Here is a 20,711-nt window from a genome sequence, read left to right as displayed (position 1 = left end):
CGAGTGGAGCTCACATGAGCCGCCATTAAACTAGCTCATCAGCTCTCGGCCCCAAAAAGCCATGGCAGGGCCGCGGGCTTAAACAAAAGGCGCGAGCTCCAGAAACTATAGATTCTTCTCATGGGATGCGTCCCTCTTCCGAAGGCCGAGGCCGGGGAGGGGGACAGGACGGAGGTATTAAAACTCGGAACCCTGCACTGCCTAGAGCCAAATCTCCTGTGTCTTTGACTTGCGAGCTGCGTGCCCAACTGTCTTTGACGAGCCTTACCTCTATATATGCACACACGTACGCTCGCAGATGCAAGGAGGTAGGTGAGAGCAGCGAGACCGTGAGAACGAAACGAACACAGGTGAGACGTGAGAGAGCAGCAGCAGCATGGTGTCGCTTGGGATTGTGAGGCTGGTCGCTTTCGTGCTTCTGGTAGTCTTCAGTTCATCACTGCATCAACAAGCAGGCGTTGGTGAGTCATCTAGTTGTTATAGGCTTTGTTCATACCTTTGCTGCAAATTAAATGCTGCTGCCACTATGTTAGTCTTTCATCTTTCACTGCTGTAACCTCTTCCATCTGAATGCTCACTGTTTAGTGATGACTGAGTCCTGAAAGTTCTTTTTCTTCTTCGGTTCTGAAGGTGCTATTAGGCTGCATGACAGAAGGCAACACGCCCAGCAGTGGGCGGAGGAGAGGAATCAGCTGAGATCATACATGACCATGGACTACGCCCCAAGGCACCGCCGCGTGCCCAAGCACAACTGATTCAGCTAGTATAGGGCCCAGGCAGATTTCAGAAAGCCGGCAAGATGCTTTGAGCTCGAAGTCCATTATTCAGGCTCAAGCGCCAACATCAACACCAGCAGAGCATCCATCGAAGCATGAAGACATTGAGAGACAGAGCTTTCTGATGCTCTCACTCTCTCAGCTCACTGTCCGTTCTTCAGGCTCCAGCACTAGCAGCATCTGCCGAAGCATGATGACAGACAGGAGAAGTTGATAGTAGGTGCGATTCTTTTCGTTGTAGCTGTATGTGTATCTACGTGTCCACAGCGTGCAGATATATGCACGCAAATTTTGCACCCCCCCCCTGACCTAATGGTATTTGCTAGGATAAATATATACGCAGTTATAGTACTAGTTACTGATCAGTGTCTACTTAGTTTCTGTAATAAGGTGTGTTGAGGTCTTGTAGTTTGGTTAGGTAAAGTTTCTGCTTCTTCTGTAAGTGCAATAGGAGGTACTATAGTGGAAAGTTCAGGCTCAAAAATGCATATGTACTGAACATGGTGGCCATAATGGAATAAGTACGCTGAAGGAGCATTTGCAACATTGCCGCTCTGCCATTTTCATCAGTTCTTTATTTTTCTTCAATTGGATTTGGAGGAAGTCCATAAGCTTATTTTTCTTGCCTTTTTTTTTTGTCATGCTATAGGCTCTACTAACTAGTATTATTCACTAACTATTCATTTTTCCCTGTCTTGTCTCTAACGACATCAGGCTTCATGAACGAAGCTTAGTTGTTGCTTAAATTTGTTAGATATTCAGAATTAATGCTACGACGACGCGGCTAGCTGCCAGGTTTCAGAAGATGGATTCAGAGTAAGAGAAATGGGAATATGGGATACCATGGGACTGTTGCACCACTGCCCATATGGCTAGGATGCATTTCAATCTAAGTTTTACTAGACAACTAAAAAATGTAGGGATTTCTGAGTTTATCTTAAGTTACAAGTCATGAAACTGATTTCAGCCGTTACAAGTCATGGACACTTTGCTATTCTAGTACTCTCTCTCTCTCTCTCTCTCCCTCTCTCTCGGTCCTAAAATATAAGGATTTCTGAGTTTATCTTAAGATGAACTATCCTACGTTTAACCAGTTTATAGAAAGGAGCAATATTATTTTACAATATCATCTAAGTTTAGTCAACAAGTACTATACCACACCCTTGTGTTTTAGATCAAATATGCCACCAGTACCCACAGACCGTAATTCACAGCACTTTTAGACTGAACCTGGACCTATTGGGAGCAGTAACTCGAAAACGGATACGTGCAACGGTGCAACGTGCAAGTGCAAGAGCACAGGACCAGAAGAGAGGAGGACAGAATATTCAGAGCTTCAGCCCAGCAAATATGGTGATCTCCCTTTTTGGCAGTAGAGGATAGGCACGCTCCAATCCAACTTTTGCTGAATGCACCGCGAAATCGCGGGGCAAGGCAAATACCGCGTTGTTCATGTCGTCCTCCTGTTCACATCGGCGGTGCGGCAGCCGTACCACCAGTCACCAGACCAAAAGGTTGCTCCGACCGCCCTGATCGTCCTCCGGAAAGCGAGCGGGCAGCGCGATCACATGGATCGCCTGGGGCGCCGCGGAGGCTCCCGGCAGAACGGCGATTAGGCTTTTGACTGGCCACCGGTTCCGCCGCGCTTTGACCCACCCCGCGCCCGCGGCGTGGAATGGCATGGCATGGCGCGGCCGCGGCTTCTGAACGGAAACTTTGCCTTTCCGTATCCGCTCCCGTTCGCCGTCCAGCCATTTGCGTGTGCTGCGCCGCATGTACAGTCGATCGCACGGCGAAGTGCCCACCGGGCTGCCGGGCAGTGGACACTGTCATCGGATGGGCACTGTGCTAGGGGCAGCTCCACCGCGTGCTGGGCATCGTGATTGGCCGGGGCGTGAAAGCGGGGGAAAAGTAGCAAGCAAATGATAGATCGCACTGAAAAATATACTAGATGCCTAGATGGGTCGTCGAGCGAGTTTGCGCGCGGTTTGGAGCAGCAAAATGGCCGCGCCGCGGGATAACGGTGCCTACGCCGCCACCGAGCGGCACGAAGCGGAGATCGACATCGCCGCGGAAGGAAAAGCCCATCCGCCGGTGGATCGATGTCGACCGGTACCAGATTGTGAGCTCCAACTCGGTCGGACTCGGAGGACGAGGCGGCGCGGGCAAGTGAAAACCCGAAGACTTGCCTCGCCCCCGTCAGGCCGTCACCCGAGGGCCCTCCACGAGCGGCCGTACAGCGCGCGGTTAAAGAAACGCAACCGAGACGCGGTCGGGGCCCGGCGAGATGAACCAGCCGAAATGCACCCAACCCGCGAGCTGGACCGGACGCTGGCGGCCTTGTCGATGCCGGGACGGGGGTGCCGTGGCACGGTGGCAGCCGCGCCGAGGAAGGGAGCGAGGGACGTATGTGTGTGGTCTCTGGGGCCGGTCGGTCTCGCCGCGCGTGGTACGTGCGTACGTACGTACGCGCCGTGGAGACCGAGGTGGCGCACGGGCGCGGCTCGAGATCGGGGCCGGGGTGTCCGGAGTCCGGACTACGGAGCCGGGCAGAGCCCTCGACACGAGGTCTGGTGCGCCGCGCCCGCCAATGCAATGCACGGCACTCTCACGCGTCACTCCCCTCGCCCCAAGAGATGCCCGCCTGTCACAGGCGGCCTGTGTGGCCTGCTGCCCGCCGCGCCCGCCAATGCAATGCACGCCGCTGTTTGCTCGTTCCGCCCGTTCGTTCGTACGTACACACGTTCAGTGGTACGCTGGTGCGTGGCTTTGCAGAGCTGGCAAAACAGAGGCGGCGTTCTGCTCTTTCCTGTTTCAGGCTTCGTAGCCTTTCACTCTTTTTTTTTTTTGCAAAAGCCTTTCACTCAGGCTGTGTTTAGTTCCACCCCAAAATTTCAAAAATGCTACAGTATCTATCACATCAAATGTTTACGGTCCGTGCATGGAGCATTAAATGTAGACGAAAAAAAACTAATTGCACAGTTTGATGGGAAATTACGAGACGAACGTTTTGAGCCTAATTAGTATATGTTTGAACACTAATTGTCAAATAAAAACGAAAGTGCTACAGTAGCCCAAAATTTCAACTTCTTGAAACTAAACACGCGCTCAGTAAACTCCAGCCCTGAAGCTACTCTGCTTCTCAGGACCACCGGCCCATTTAGGTAGCGTTTGGTTGGGTGTATATAGATGAATGGGATGGATCATCCTGGATGGATGGATTATGCACGGTCTGTATAGGATGGTACATGTTGATTGTTCAGTTACCTGTACCTGATGATACATGATTCTTGTTTGGATGGTTGTATGGAATGATATGATCCGGTGCAAGGTTATGTTTGGTTGGTTGTATAGAATTGTATGATCCGGTACAAAGTCATGTTTGGTTGGTTGGTTGTATGGGTCTATCCAAGAATTTTACACATGTAGTACTACATACTTGCACATGTTTCCTATTACGAATGCAACAACAGAAGATAAAGGCAAAATATTTAAGACAAGTCTCCACTGACATTACTACAATAAGATCCATACTAAAATTTAGGTTCCATAGTGTCATAGTGCCAGGTCTACTGTAGATACAGACTACCACATACCAAGCTAGTAATATACACCAAAAGAGCTTGGTCTAATCTACCTACACACTACCAGAGTCCCTACCAAACCAATGTACACCACACAAAGTTTGTCCTTCCAAAGTGTTTATTTAGTCCAAAATACCACTGCATCCTTACAGTACCTACATCAGTTCAGCCATATGATTCTTGATGTACCTAGCCACCCATATCATTTTGCTAGAAAGTTAAGGCAACGCATAAAATGCCCTCGCAAGTGGAGGATTCTCACACAGATAAGCATAGTAGTGCTCCAGATGCGCCGGATCGAACCCCGGGATGCTCTTCAGCTCTTCATACAGCCCCTTTGGAACAGGAAGGTCAGGTTGTTCAGCGAGCTTCTTTATAGCAGAAGACAACTCTCCAAGGCTCTGACTCATCATCACAATCAGTTCATCATCAGTACATGTCCTCTGCTGCTTGGAACAGGAAGGTCAGGTTGTTCAGCGAGCTTCTTTAACTCTCCAAGGCTCTGACTCATCATCACAATCAGTTCATCATCAGTACATGTCCTCTGCTGCTTTGGTGCTGGTCGTTTAGTACCCGAGGACTCCACACCATTGTTGGTCGAAGGTGTCCCATCATCATTAATCGTTTGTTCACTTGGATCACTAGACATCAGTTTGGGTCCATTATCTGTTTTAGTTAGTTCAATACCAAGTGGGTCATTTGATCCTTTAGCATAGACACCGGTTGCCAGACCGTTCCCAAAAAATAGTGGCCATCTCATGATAGTGCTCAATCGGAACGTTCAAATAGTTGGCATCTTCACGGTGGTCCTGCAAGTCATGTACAGTACAATAAGCATAGTACTTGCCTTAATATAATGGTTGTACTGTACGGTGCATCCTAAATTTTCCATAATCATGAGTGCAATAATATATGGTGCATCCTTAAATTTTAAATAATCTAAAAGTACAAATAAGCATAGTACTTGCCTTAACATAATTGTTGTAATGCTCCGCATCAAGACTGATTGTACAGTTATTCTCATCCCAAAGAGCTCCACTGATGTTCTTCAGCTTCTGAACCTTTGCATAGATCCTTTTCCACTTCCTAAGATGGTTTGCAACCTGTCCGCCGGTGCACTGGACACCCAAATTCTCATACAAAGCTTTAGCACAACTGTTAAGATGAACTTGCTTGAAGCCCGTTGAGGTTTTAGTTCCACTAGCAACTAAGTCAAGTCAGCCAAGAATTTGAGTACAAATGTAGACATTGCGTTCGACCAATGGACCTGTCCAGCTCCACCATTGCCTGGCAAATTATCCCCATGTTGATCCAGGTCCATGTCCTGTGAAGTTGCAAAATTTAACAAAAGAGCAGCACAAATCACTGTTACAGTAACAACACAATACTGTAACTAATACACAACCAAAGGTCCGATTCAGCAAGCGACAATAATAAAGATCTGTTCACAACAGCAGTACATGTTACGTTGACAACAAGCAGCACAATATACATTTTATTACTAGTTCATTATTACATAAAAGCACTACATATTAGTTGCCGTGGTGGTTTTGACGATCAGCCCACATTTGCTCAGCAATCATTTGTCTCTTTTCTACCATCATCCTATGGTCATTTGCTTGTTCCCGTGTTGTCCTCCGTGGGTTTGGTGTCCAATTGTCCTCAGGTACAATGAAACGATCAATCCCTTGAGAGATAACCCAGTTGTGAAGGATGCACAAGCTATCACAATGTCAACTTGAGTTGGAAAAGGGAAGAACGGAGTGGTATCATCAAGAATTTTGAACCTTCTCTTCAGTGATCCAAAGGCACGCTCAACGGTAACGCGTAGGAAAGAGTGTCTAAGATTAAATAATTCCTTCTCATTTTGCACAGGATTCACTACTAGGGATGTGTACATCAATGATGCTCTTCTTTCGTCACTGAAGACTCCAAAATCGTCACATATATTATTTTATGACGAAGTTGTGACGATATGGTATTCGTCATTGAATGCGCGTCATATTTTACCTATCGTGACGAAACGTGTATTTTCGTCATAGATGTGCATTTGTTCTATGACGAAATGGCCGTCGTCATAGAAGTGTATTCTTTCTATGACGATCTATTTTCGTCATTGATATAGCCCCTTTTTCGTCATGACTTGCCGTCTGTTAGGCGGCCAGACGTCGTCTGCCACGCTGGCAGCTGACGTGTCTTGTCCACGTGGCGCGTCCACATTACAGGTGACGTGTCTGACCACGTGGCAGCTGACGTGGCCAGTGATGTGGATGGTCCACGTGTCCACTTTTTATTGGGCCACAAGGCTTGCTGTGATAGGTTCTCATTTTCGTCACTGAAGTAAATAGAAATTCGTCACAGAATCAATTATCAAATCGTCACAGAAAGGTCAGATAATTCATCACAAGTGCACATGCTGATTTCATTACAGAATGCAAATAATACTGGAATGACTAAAAGCTTCCATAAATTAATAGATCCAGTATTCCAATGACCAACAACTTAATCAACAATTCTAAACTCGGTTCACATAACTCACTAGACATCACATTTGAACTACTAGTTTTATCTCAGTTCACATTAACATCACAGGAAATAATAAAAAGTTGCCAACCACCAGCAATATAAGTTACTACATAAACAAAATCACCAGCAGACCCCTTGCTTAATGAACCAACAGCTACGAGCAGCGCTCGTGTCGAAGAAGCATTGTTGATGGCCAAGATACGCTTGAGCAGCGCATTGTTCTCCTCCATTGCCTTGTTGTTTATCTCTGTCAGCTTCTTGTACTCCTCCATCTCCTTTTGTATCCTCGCCAGCTTTTTCTCAGCTTCTTCACTTCTCTTCCTGAGTTCATCGATTTCACCTTGTACAACAGCCGTAGCTTCAGCTGCTAGTTGCTCCCGAAGCTCGCTTTCATTTGATGATGATGATTTGGAGGATGGCACTAGTTTGATGCCAACACTCTTCAGGAAAAGGTTTGAGCTGTTCTGGGAGAGCACCTAGGACACAACCTGCACACTGGACACTGTTGTCTCACCTTCAGCAACAGGTTCTGTCCTCAAAGCTTCCATATTTGACTGAAACAGCAATGACCCATCATTAGTTGATACTTATTACATTAATTTGAGGAGGAAATATCACACAAGATGTATTTTAAAAAATAAAAACCTATGCTGCATTGACAGAAACTGATGCCAAATAGGTATGCAATCATGAGTCATTTATTTGTTGTCAGGTAACTGAATACAAGTAGAAGTCAACAACATAGGATTATTATTTAGCAAGTATGTCTAGCTATATTGGATTATGACCAGTTTTGAGCAAAAGACAGAATACAAAATGTTTGAAACAAGACATATTATCCAATTAATGAATAGTTGTTGGCACAATGAAACAGATGTCGTGACTTACAACTGCTTCTCTTGCTAGTTCAGTCAGACCATGTTTGGAGCTCGTATGGCAGGTCTTGAAGGCCTCCACCGCATCAAGTTCTTCATTTTGTTCTGTGCTTGGTTCTGCATTGTTTTTCTTCTTCTTCTGTTTCATAGATAATCAATTACAACAAAGTTTTCTCAGATGAAATGCAAAATAAGTTGTTTAGTGCAAATATGTACAGGGTACTCCTTACTTACATATGCATGTAAGTGTGCCACATAGCTGCGAGAACCCGTAGCTTGATGATACTTGACTTTACGGCGATTCTGCTTGTTCTTTTCACTTGATTCCTACAAGATAATGAACATGTCAGATGAGATCATAGGTTTAAAATGAGAAGATCCTTTGGAAACTAATTGAGAAAGAATATATGACAAGATACCTATTTATCTGAAAAACAGTAAGATGGTAATTTTTCAACTCCTGCAGAGTTGTCTACTCTTTTATGCCCCTATACAACTTCTATGAAATGTACATCTCAAATTGTCTGAATGCTCACCATGAACTGCCTTTCTATTGTTCTGTTCATGATTTTGTCCTTTAGAATATGTTATTCTATCCTTTGATGAATGGACTGATATTTAAGGGCATATTTGTAATCCTTTTTGTTTGCAGGATATATATGACCAACCCTTTTTTCCCAAGTACATTCTACTAATTGCTCCAATTTAGGAGCTTAGGGAATCTTTATGTTTGAAAATATTTATGTGTTGCACTGCTTTTCATTGAAGGGCCTAGGTATAGCAAGAAGGATTGATGAGATGATATGTTTAAAATGAGAAGATCCTTTGGAAACTAAATGAGAAAGAATATATGAGAAGATACCCATACCATGTTTTTTGGATCAGACCACTTTGCAACTAGTGCCTTCTACTGTTCATCAGTCATGCATGCAACTGGAGAAGTTGTCCTAATCTCATTTGCAGGTACACCATTGAAGTATTTATTCTTGAGCCGATAACGCATTTGTCGCACCCTAGAGCGCAGCATATCGGTGCAAGCTTCCTCTGTTGGCTTGTCGTCAGGGTTAATGGCCAAGCGCCCCTAGTCATATGACAATTCCATATTTAGTTAGTCAATTCAGGTTAAACAGATATACATGTTAACCATAGAAACAGTAATGCACTTACAGAGAGCTTTCCCACAAAGTTTTTGTAATATTGATCGTCTCTCTTGTATTCTTTCCAATGAGGTAGGACAGGAACCTTATCCCGAATGATGACACCAGCCTCAAATGCAAACTTGGCTGCTTGAACAGGTTCATGAGGCCTTCTTTTGCCTTCAGCAACAGCTATGGGCATTCTCCTTCCCATAGCTTTTGTCATCCTGTCCAGCTATGGTCCCTTGGTGGGTGGCCCGGGTCTCCTTGGGGCTCGCTATGTAGGAGCTACAAAATAGAATTTGCATTAAAATGATTTAGTTTCATGCAGATAAGCAAAACAAATGACATATTTGAATGACAAAGAAACTATAACTTGCCTTCAGTGTCTTCCTCTCCAGCTACATTGTCTTCATCAGCACTTGTACTGTCTTGAGCACCAGCTCCACTAACTTCCTCTGCAGCTGTATTGTCCTGACCACCAGCTCCATTGCCTTCCTCTACATCCGTATAAGACCTTTGTGGTGGTATTTCATCATGACCATCTGTAGGATCCTCTACATTCTAGCCATCTCTCGCTGAAGGTTGAAGCCTTTTTGATGATCTTGTTTGGGATTCAGGAGTTTGCACCTGTGATCCTTGAGATGCCCTCACTCTCTTACTAGCCCTAACTCCTAGAGCCATGGTGGGACCTATCTTCTTCTTCTTTGAAGCTAGGACTTTCCAACTATACCCTGCAGGATACTGTGGAAAAAAATCAAGTAAGTCATGTGCATTAATAAGTAAGACCATATATTAAAGAATAGGTATGTAAGAAACAAGATGCATCTAAAAGCAAGGGCATATATTAAAGAACAGATTAAAACATTCAAATGCAATATAAATATTCCCCATCTAGTACTTTGAAGATAGAAGAAGCACCTTAGTTGCCAGGGGTTGTAGCTGCACATCAGATTCAGTGTCATCATCATCACTATCTCCTTGATCATCATCTTCAAGGAGATATTCCGATGAATTTGAATCTTCACTATTTGTTTTCTTGTTTGCTGATTTTCCCCCTTCTTTGATGCAGATTGTGATACAGAGTTATTAAATTCAGTAGATAGATTTATTAGGCTGAGTTCTTGCATCTTCTTTAAATTGTTCGCCACGCGTGTATCCCGGCGTCTCTCATAATCAGTTTTAGGAGGTTCTTACAAAAACAAGCAAATTGTGTCTATTAGAAAATAAAAAGGAGTGAACTAAGTACTAGAGGTAGTAATACTAGATGCTAGATAGATAAGAGGTAGGAGCTAGTAGTGCCTGCTGAAGAGCTAAGGGATAAGAGGTGATAGGTTATAGGCAACAAGTAATAGGTCAGAGGTAAGAGGTACAACTTTTTTTGTACTGAAGCACAAATACTCTAAATTATCTGAACATTTTGAAGATAGCTTGTACTAAACTACTCTTTTCCTATCAACACACATGCATGCACTCTGCTACATCCAAATCCAGATCATTAAAATGGTCAAACAGACCATGCCAAAATCTATTTGAAGTCAAGAGTCACAGCTACTTTCAGAATTGTACTACAATTGCTTTCAGAAAACATCACTGTTGCTTCTATTTCAGACAAATACAAGTGCAAAATAGATTATAGATCCAAGATTCAGAATACAATTTGACTGAATGGTTAGCAAACCCTAACTAGATACCAGGGCAATAGAATTGTACAACAGAATTCATCAATATAGAAGAGATTTGCTTACCTTGTTCTTGTTCTGCAGGTCGCTTCCTACCTTGCCCCCTTGTTGCCACCATTGCGGTTATGGCTAGGTTGCGGATGTAGACCAGGTGCTCGTCATCGGTAGTCGTCAAAGGGGAAGCAACCCTGGTGCGGTGAACCCTAGTCGACGGGGAAGCAGATCCAGTGCGGCGATGACCCACAATCCGACAGTGGTTAGGGTTAGGTTGAGGCGAGAAAGAGGTGGATGGGGCGAGATAGGTGCATGGGGCGATGAGAGAGAGGGGAATGCGGCGATTGATGTCGGCGAGGACGCAGCTCGTGGGTTGGGACGCAGCTCGTCGATGGCGGTTGTGTCCCGGTGGTGGTGGATAGGGTTGGAGAAATGGGGGGAAGAGAGAACGAGTGGCCGAGGAGGTGACGAGTGTGGGAAATGAGTAAATATACCGGTGTTTTTGGTGGAATTTTTTGACGAGGGAAATTGTTTTGGCGCCTTGAGGCGCGAGAGGTTGCGGTCTTTTTTTGGCATTGCAGGATCTGTTTATCAAAGACTGTGCTCGAGAACTAATGAAACCACTTGAGTAGCGCAATGGTATGGCCCTTTGAGTTTGATCCCGAGCTCCCGGGTTCGAACCCGATGATAGCCAAATTTTTTGGGTTTTTTCAATTTTTGAGTTTTGTCAACATTTATTGTGTTTATTCCTTTTTTTATTTCTCCATGTTCTTTTTTGCTAGATTTTTAATTAGTACAATATAGCTTAATGATTTACCTTATTTTAGTGTATGATCATGACATAAAAATTTCTAAAAATTTGGATGGACACCTTATTTTAGTGTATGATCATGACATAAAAATTTCAAAAGGATTTTGACAAAGTGGTATTATACATCTGTAAAGAACTTCAGTCCAGATATATGGAATCTCTATCGTACTTGCTCATAGTCTAAAATGACTAATAATACGTGACAGAGGGAGTATGCCGTTGTGAGGATGTGCATGACCACATTCTTAGAATCAATTGAAACTTTGTTGTCATCATTATACTCCAAAATGAGGTGTCCATGTAAGTTTTAAGATTTTTCTACCTAGCTTAAGGTATGGTTACCGGAAGAAACCCTGAACTCAGAAAGATATGCTAACTAGGTTATTAGAAATAAGCAAGGACACATTGGGTCTATCTATGCTTCATTCTTCTGAAGGTGGGAGAAAAGATCAAACTCTCAAGTACGGTTCTAGGGAAAGGAACTGCATATTCCGGTCTTTCTCTAAAATAGCTATCTTTGAATTCCTACTTGTAAACAAACTAAACTAATAAATATGCCTAGCTAGCATCCGCCAATGCTTTTTACTATCCCGCGACAACAAAAACTTAGTCCCTTGCCACGCTCGCTTAAATGTGTCTTTCTTTGATAAATAAATACCAAAAGCAGAGCCTTTCTTCCCTTCCTCGACATAGTGGATTGCTTTTTTGCCAGGAAATGAGTTCCTAGACTTTGGGCTTGCATCCTTTTCTCTACTTCCTATATTGAAAGAGTGGACTACAGAGGCTGAGCGATCGATCAAATAGGATAGGAACCTAGCTGTCAATTTCCTTGAGTAGAAAGGAAAAGAATTTGCCTAAAATGCTTGTTGGGGTAGGTCAAAGAGTATAGGTTTCACCCGGCATAAGATAGAAATCCTAGTCTCGATAAAGCGTGTACCAAAGAGTTTAAAGGGAAAGAAGCAAGGGTAAGGGGCTTTGATGAAAAATAGGTGGTGGCTAAAGACTTCCGCGATCCTTCACTTCCTTAGGGGACAGACTTTGTTTAATAAAATAAATAGGGAGAAGAGACAATAACTAGCTGACTTAGCGTCACCGATCATAGTTCTATATTCACTAAGTGAATGAAATGCTGATTGCTTGCTTGCAGCACTAGCCGCCCAACTATTATACCTTGATTGGGGAGAGCAAGGCTTTGTGCCCAAAACAAACAACCTAGCTTGCACTAGCTGATAGAAATAAGGCTCCTTTCTATCTTGACTAATAAGATAGTGTCATATTATTGCTAATATTTAGAAAATCACAGAACGTAATATCTAATAAAAAATGTTGCAAAAAAATTTGGCTACCACAGGGTTCAAACCCGGGAGCTCGATGTCAAACTCAAAGGGCCAGACCATTGTGCTATTCAAGTGGGTTCATTAGTACTCGAGCGCAGTCCCTTTTCAGCCGCGTCAATCCGGCCTCGCTGCCCCTAGGATTCTGCGTTGTCGATGTAGATCGGACGGCCGAGCAAGCGCTTTGGAGGATAAAAAACAGCGATGCGGCGCCGGCTCCCAAAACCCTAGCTCACTTCTCTTTGCCCTTTCTCTCTCAGTCCAGCGAGCGACAGAGCGCAGCCGAGAGCTCACAGCAGATGTGACGCGGTGATGGCGGCTCCACCGTGGCACCCCTCGCCGGCGCACGCGTGCGGCCGGAGCTGCACGCGGCACCATCGAGCGGCACCACGGTGGTGCCCTTTGGCCCGAGCCTGAGGTGGAGATCTAGGTGGGCGCTGAAGCTTGAGGGCTGGCACCTCGGGAGATCCAGGCGGCCGACGGCGGCGGCGACTCGGAGGGCTGCTTGCGGTTGCATCTCGGGCTCGGTCTCGGAGGACTCCAATCGGCCACTTGGCCTATACAGGTACCCTCACGGCCTCACCCTCACCCTCACCGTCTATTGCGCCCACCACAGCGCACAAAGGCGCCATAGGACGCCAAATTTTGACAGAGTATTTTTCACTGGTTGTATGCAGTTCTGCTTGAAAGTGGATACAATTTCAATAGAATTTGGACATATAGGTTCACACAATAGATAGGTAGCACTTAAGTTACAGTAACATAGGTCCAGATAACATGATAGGCCGAGATAACATGTCCAGATTACATGTTTAGATTACAGGTTCAGATAACATGTCCAGGGAAAACAAAATAGTAGTGCAGTCTAGGGACATGTCAGTGGTCCATACTAGAAATCATCATCTTCATCATCTAGGGACATGTAATCATTGTTATCATTGCCACCATCACTACAGTAAGTATTGTCTCATCTTCCTCCTCATCCTCACTATCTTCACGAATAATAGGTTGCTTCTTGCTATTTATAAGGTCTTGTAAATTTCCTTCAATTATACTGCCTTCTCAACCTTGAATATTGTGCGTAATCTCATTATCAGCCCTTGCTTGCACTACATGTTCAGTATCAGAACAATAATCATCCTGATGCACATCATGACTTGCCTCATCTTTTTCAGCGACATCATAAATATTCCTATGTGCACAACACGCCAATCTTTACCTAAAGATGTGTCTTGTAGGTAAAATATCTTTTTCGATTGAGTTGCTAAGATGAAAGGATCAGTCTTGTACCATAATGACTGCACATTGATGGATTTGAAATGTCCATCATCTCGAAGGCCTATCGTCTTGCCTTCTTGCTTGAACCAATCGCATCAAAATAGAACCACCGTCCGACAGACTTGAAGATTTGAGTTATATTGCATCTCAATTACCTCTTTAAGGACTCCATAAAAATCTATGTTGTTCCCATCATGTGAACCTTCAGTCATTACACCACTATTTTGTGTCAAAAGGAAATTCTCACGATCCACGGTGCTATACCGTACTCCATTAACCTTGCAAGCTGCACAAGTCTTAACTCGCAGATCTGGGCCACATGACAGTGCCCACAATCCTTCGCTAACCGATTCTGGATTCTCCTTGCGTTTGTTCTCAATCTGTTGCAACAAAAGTACTCAGTTAACCAATTACATATGGATACTAATGCATTTACTAAACCTAGAAACACAATGTGTAGTGACTTACATGGCACCTAAACCACTTTGCAAATCCTTTTATCAACATCAAGTGCACCTTGCTACTCAAGATCGTCCCTGTACAAGCTGTAGGGCAAAGTTAAGTCATAAAAATAATTTGAAAAATTAGAAATAAAACAAAAACTAATCCCCAAAACATCTAATAGATACTTACTCTAAATATTCCTCAGCTTCTTCACAATTATTTAGCACATACCAAACTAACTTATTGAGGTCAACATCATCAATGTACTGGCTCCTATTAGATCCAACAAGAGTAACACCATGCTTAAAAACAGAGATGTCATCAGGCAATGGCATCTCTCCATCACTACCATCATCATGGTTAAATCTATTGTCAATATCCTCCATATACCTAGAACAAAAAGTCAAGGTGTCACTTGCCATATATGCCTCAGCAATTGATCCTTCTAGCCTAGCCCTGTTCCTTACAAAATTCTTTAAAGTGCCTAGCCGCCTTTCTATTTGGGTACATCCATCCGTACTGAACAGGTCCTCTTAGCAGTGCCTCATCAGGAAGATGGACAGCCAAGTGCACCATGACATCAAAGAAGGCAGGTGGAAAGATTTTCTCAAGCTTGCATAGGATCAATGGAATTTCTTCTTTTAGCCGTTTGACAACATCAATCCTCAGATTTCTACTGCATAGTTCCCTGAAGAAGGTCCCGAGCTCTGCAACTGCTTCATATACATCCTTCCTCACCAGTCCTCTTAGGCCAACATGTATGATTCTTTGCAGGAGTATGTGGCAAGAATGTGTTTTCAGCTTTCCCTGCACCTTCGAACCATCTTCACTTATGTATCTTGCTAGGTTAGCCGCATATCCATCAGGAAACTTGATACCTTTGAGAAACTTGCAGAACTTGATTTTTTGATCCTTCCCCAAGACATACGGAGTAGGTGGAGCAGTGACTGAGTTGCCATGCTGCTATAAGTGCAATTCAGGTCTTATGCCCATATCATGCAAATCTAGCCTAGCATTGGTTGTGTCCTTGGTCTTGCCCTGCACATTGAGTATTGTGCCAAGAATGTTTTCACATATGTTTTTCTCTATGTGCATCACATCGAGATTATGTGGAAGCTTCAAATGTTTCCAATATGGCAATCTCCACAACCCAACTTTGCGGCTATAAATCCTTGGACCCTCGTTGCGCTTCCTTTTATTTCCAATAATTTTAGGATGCTTCCCTGGCCTGACATCTTTCACCTTCTCTAGCTCCTCTAGGACCTCCTCCAAAGTGAACTTGCCTGGCTGATCTTTGTTTTCACGCTTACCATCGAAAGCCAAGCTTCTCCACCATGCATGTGTCCTTGGAAGGTAACGACGATGTCTAATGTAACATATTTTACTCCTTATTGCCTGAGACAATGGATCCTTGTCGCAATGAATACATGCATAATACCCTTTTGTTGTTCGCCCTGATAACGTGCTCAATGCTGGAAAATCATGTATACACCATAGCATGACATCATGAAGGTTAAACTTCCGACCAGTACATGCATCATAGGTACTGACACCCTTCCATAGATCGAGCAGTTCTTCAATTAGGGGCTCAAGGAACAAATCAAAATCCTTTCCTAGAGATTTTGGACCTAGGATGAGTAAAGACATAAAGCAGTTTGCTGGATTCACGCATTCTCATGGTGGGAGATTTAGTGGTGTTAGAAGCACTGGCCACATACTGTACTGCGTACTCATGTTGCCAAATGGATTGAATCCATCGGTAGCTAAGGCAAGCCTCAGGTTCCTCAAATCATCTACAAAGGTTGGTTCCCTCGTGTCAAACTCCTTCCATGCTTCTCCATCAGCTGGATGGCTCATTACATTGTCGACTGGCGTCCTCATTTTCTTGTGCCATTGTGTTTCCTCAGAAGTGCGCTTTGAAGCAAAAATTCTTTTCAACCTTGGCAAAAGTGGAAAATGTCTCAATACCTTATGTGGAACCCGCTTGTTCCCAGTTTCATCTTGCCATCTAGACGCCTTGCATACTGGGCACACATTCTCTTTATAATACCTCTTTCGAAACAACACACAATTGTTCTTGCACACATGGATGTTTTCAAAACCAAGGCCTAGTTCTCCAAGATATTTCTTGGCCTCATCATATGATTTTGGCAACTCACTCTGAGGGTATCCTGATGACAACAACTTCAGCATTGTGGAAAATGTTGTATTGCTAATTCGATAACGAGACTTGATATACAACATCCTCACCAGAAAAGAGAATTTTGAATGGCTAGATCCCGGGCTAAGTGACTTCTTCGCATCTTCAAGGACTCTTGCAAACCTTGGTTGTTCTCCATCAGCCTCTGCCGCAACATACAGATCTCCTATCATCTCTAGTACTCCGTGATCCTCATCATAATCATCATTGGCCACATCCACATGTATCCCAAAGTCATGATCACTTCCTTCGACCTCCTGCTCCAAATTTTCAACTACTACAGTATCTGCCGACTCCCCATGATGAATCCACCTGGTGTATGCAGCTGACATTCCATAAATGTGTATATGGTCATTTACATCATCCTGAGGCCGTAAACTTTGATTAAGACATTTGCTGCATGGACAAAGTATGTGGCTGTCTTTGGGGTATCTTTCACTAACAAATTTCATGAACTCTTCAACTCCTTTCACATATGCAGGTGTGAATTGTGTCCCATAAATCCAGCTTCTATCCATCTATTTTGAGAGTAAAATAAACCTTGTGCTCAGTCCTAAAATTAGAGTAAACTCAACAAAATTTAAAAACACATCCAACACATGCATATATATAAAGAAATTCAAAAACAAATCAAACCTTGTACTGCTCTGTCCCACGCGCCGGCGCTGCTCTGTCCCACGATCGCCGGCGCTCCTCTGTCCCACGCAAACCGCCGCTGCCCTGTCCCACGCAAGTCGTCGCTGCTCTCCTCGCCCCACGATCGCCGACGCTGCTCTGACCGCCCCACGATCGCCGACGCTGGTGCACTGACCCACGCGCGCCGCTGCTGCTCTGTCCCACGAGCGCTATATATATAGTTTGCTGTGATTGTGAATGAATTGAAAAAAATACGAATGATTACTATTTACCTTTAGGGCCTCAGCGCCTCGCCTCGCCTGGGTCTAGGTGCCTCGCCGCCGTCAGGTCAGTTCATCACGCTCAACGCGATACGTGGCCGATAGGGCATCAGGGCGATGGGAGACGTCGAGTCGAGACTTGGGATCGCAGCAATCTAGGAGACAAAACGACGTCCATCCAGCGGACAGGAAATCATTTTCTATTGGGCTAATAGGCTTGCTAATGGGTGATGTTGCTATTGGGCCAAGGCTTCTGTGCTTACTGCTTAGCTATACGTTTACAAATAGAAAAACATGCATGCCTTTATCACAAAACGGCGAGTGCTCCAATGGTAACGCACCAACATGTCTAACAACAGGTCGCGGGTTCGAATCTCCCTGCGTGTGCTATTTTTTGGCAAAAAAAAAGGGAGGCGGAAGGATGCATGATTAGCTGGACCGTGTGGGCCACGCTGCCCCACTTGTTCGCCGCCACGTCCTCAGGCTAAGACCCGCTGGTGGGACCGCATCGCCACGTCTTCGAGGTTGGGACCCAATGCTGGGACCACATCACCACGTCCTCGAGGTGGGACCTACTGGTGGGACCACGGCGCCACGTCCTCGAGGTGGTACACGAGCCAAACGATCTATGACGATTTAGTTTTGTTGTTTTATGACGATTCTTTTGTTTTCGTCATTATTCTTCGTGCCAAAGCTCCGTCACTTGTTACTTATGACGAAGCTAGAAATTTCGTCATAGAAAGCGCTTGTTCTGTGACGAAATTTGTAAGCGTCATGACTGAATCGTCATTGATGAACACATTTCTAGTAGTGATTGCTACCCCATTCATTTAAGTGGTAACGAACACCACGAAACGGAGGCATGAATCCGGGCTTTGCTCCATATCCGGCATCAACTAGGTAGAATTTTCCTAGGAAATACCAAACTGTAATTAAATTATTTTGAATATATTATCCGTAAGTGTAGTAACAACTAAAATAGTGTTATTACCTTCTGGGACTCGAAGACCATTCACTGGCTCTAAAGCACCTGATAATACCACAGCATCATGTGCTGTCCCCTCCCACCCGGCTAGCACATATGTGAATCTTAAATCAAAATCTACAGCTACCATCATATTTTGGGTTGCAAACGATTTCCGACCACGAAAGGCAGCCTCCATAGACTTACTAACAGATGCACGCACATGTGTCCCATCAATTGCTCCAATACAATCCTATATGGTCAATATATTTCAAAAAAAAATAGTAACCTTACAATGTGTACGACACGTGTGTGGGCGACATAGTTTGTCGTACCTTAAAATATGGATCCCATCTTGGGTTCCCTGCAATTTTGGCCGGGGTATCAAGGAAGGTGGTCGAATAAGCTCATTGCTTAGCTCGCCGATGGCACGTAGGACTAGGTTGAAATATCTACTAATTGTTTCACCCGACCTGATGAAATTAGTCCCAACTAGCCTATTCCTTAGGTTGTGTCCAATTGTATTCAAGAACATGGCTACTTGCTCCTCAATACAGACATGGATAGTGTCATAGAGCAAAGAGCGTTCGCGTAAAACTTGACACAACTGAAAGAAAGAACCTCTCTTAAACCTTATCATTTTGATGCATGTTGTATCGTCCTTGTAAATTCTTGTGTTTAGATAGTCAATCCTATTTTTATCCCGTTCTTCCATTGGAGCATACGTAATTAGCTGCCTTTTTTCTTCTTCTTAATCTTCTCTGAATAAACAAAACCACCATACAAGCCGCTAGATATGTAGCAGCACTGATGAGCATTTTTTTTCTTCCGTCTAACCTGCCTGGCCACCATCTACAGTCAATAGAAAGCAAACATTATAATAGTTTGGATTTGACAAAGAGAATATAATCGATTTGCACTCGCATATTATGAATAAGCAAGTTGCAAAGATAGTACAATACTACAGAACTGTTGTTTCATATTAGTAAAGAGAATATGATGCCGCATAGTTCAAAATTGAACGAATTAACATCATGAATGCCCTGTTTTGTCTACTTCCAGGAAATAATTTTTTAATTCTCAAGTGCCGCATACCCCATATCAGGAACAAGGTGAGGATAACTCATCTGTAGGCCGCGTTTAGGTGCCCGAAGTTGGCGCCCCCGGAATCAATGTAGCACGATGCAGTACACTGTAGCATTTCGTTTGTATTTGGTAATAATTGTCCAATCGTTGACTAATTAGACTCAAAACGTTCGTCTCGCAAAGTACAACCAAACTGTACAATTAGTTTTTGATTTCGCCAATATTTAGTACTCCATACATGTACCGCAAGTTTGATATGACGGAGAATCTTCTTTTTGTATAGTGCCAAAGTTTGGATTTTGGAGTAACTAAACAAGGGCGTAGTAATGAAAAAGCAAGTAGAGAAACCGGAAAGCAGTAATCCATCAAATCAACCATAGTAACTTCAAAATGCCTAGTAGAACTACAGCATCCGGTTTTAAGAACAAAACTAGATACACAACATATGTGAGCCTAGAAAATCAAATCTCACGTATAGCCATAAATAAGGGTAATATCAAAAGATAATATTTATTACATAACGTATCAGTAAAAGGAATACAGCCTCAGAGTATATACAGTGGAAAGACATCTCCGATCTTCAGGTGAAGGCTCAAAATCCACAGGAACAACTGACTGATTGATCACAAGCCTAACTCCTCCAGACTCTGACAATCTGGTACCCATCCGGGATTTTTATTCAAATAGAAAAAAATAAAGCAAACATAAGCAATGTTTTCCTAAACGGTAAATGGTCTTTACACGGCCACCCTTCGTTTAGCGTTTAGCCTGTTTACACGGTGTTTAAACGAAGTTAAACGGTCTAAACGGTTTTATACTTTTTAAAAAATATATATATATAATTATATATGTGCATGTAAAAAAATCAAGTATTCTAGCATTTATACATATTTATCCAAGTAAAAATTAATTATTTTGGTATGTATATATATTTATGTATGTGAAAAGAACCAAATATAGATATTTATGCATGTAACATATCAAGTATACACATTTATATTAAGTATACAAATTTATCCATACAAAACTGAACTAGATTTACCTCGTGTTCGCCTAAACAACCGTTTAAACAACTGTTTAGCGCGTTTAATGTTGTTTATCTCCGTTCCATTTAGACCGTTTAGA

General features: G+C 43.5%; 2 pseudogenes; both read right to left on the bottom strand.

Annotated features, from left to right (window-relative positions):
* Positions 1 to 5,892: 5,892 nt before the first annotated feature.
* On the bottom strand, positions 5,893 to 18,699 carry LOC136496314 (protein ALP1-like; annotated as a pseudogene).
* Positions 6,931 to 9,581, bottom strand: LOC136498250 (uncharacterized; annotated as a pseudogene).
* Positions 18,700 to 20,711: the final 2,012 nt, after the last annotated feature.

The sequence above is a fragment of the Miscanthus floridulus genome, chromosome 12, assembly GCF_019320115.1.
Source record: "Miscanthus floridulus cultivar M001 chromosome 12, ASM1932011v1, whole genome shotgun sequence".
NCBI lineage: Eukaryota > Viridiplantae > Streptophyta > Magnoliopsida > Poales > Poaceae > Miscanthus > Miscanthus floridulus.
Note: the sequence above shows the minus strand (reverse complement) of the source record. Positions and strands in the feature narration are given on the sequence as shown.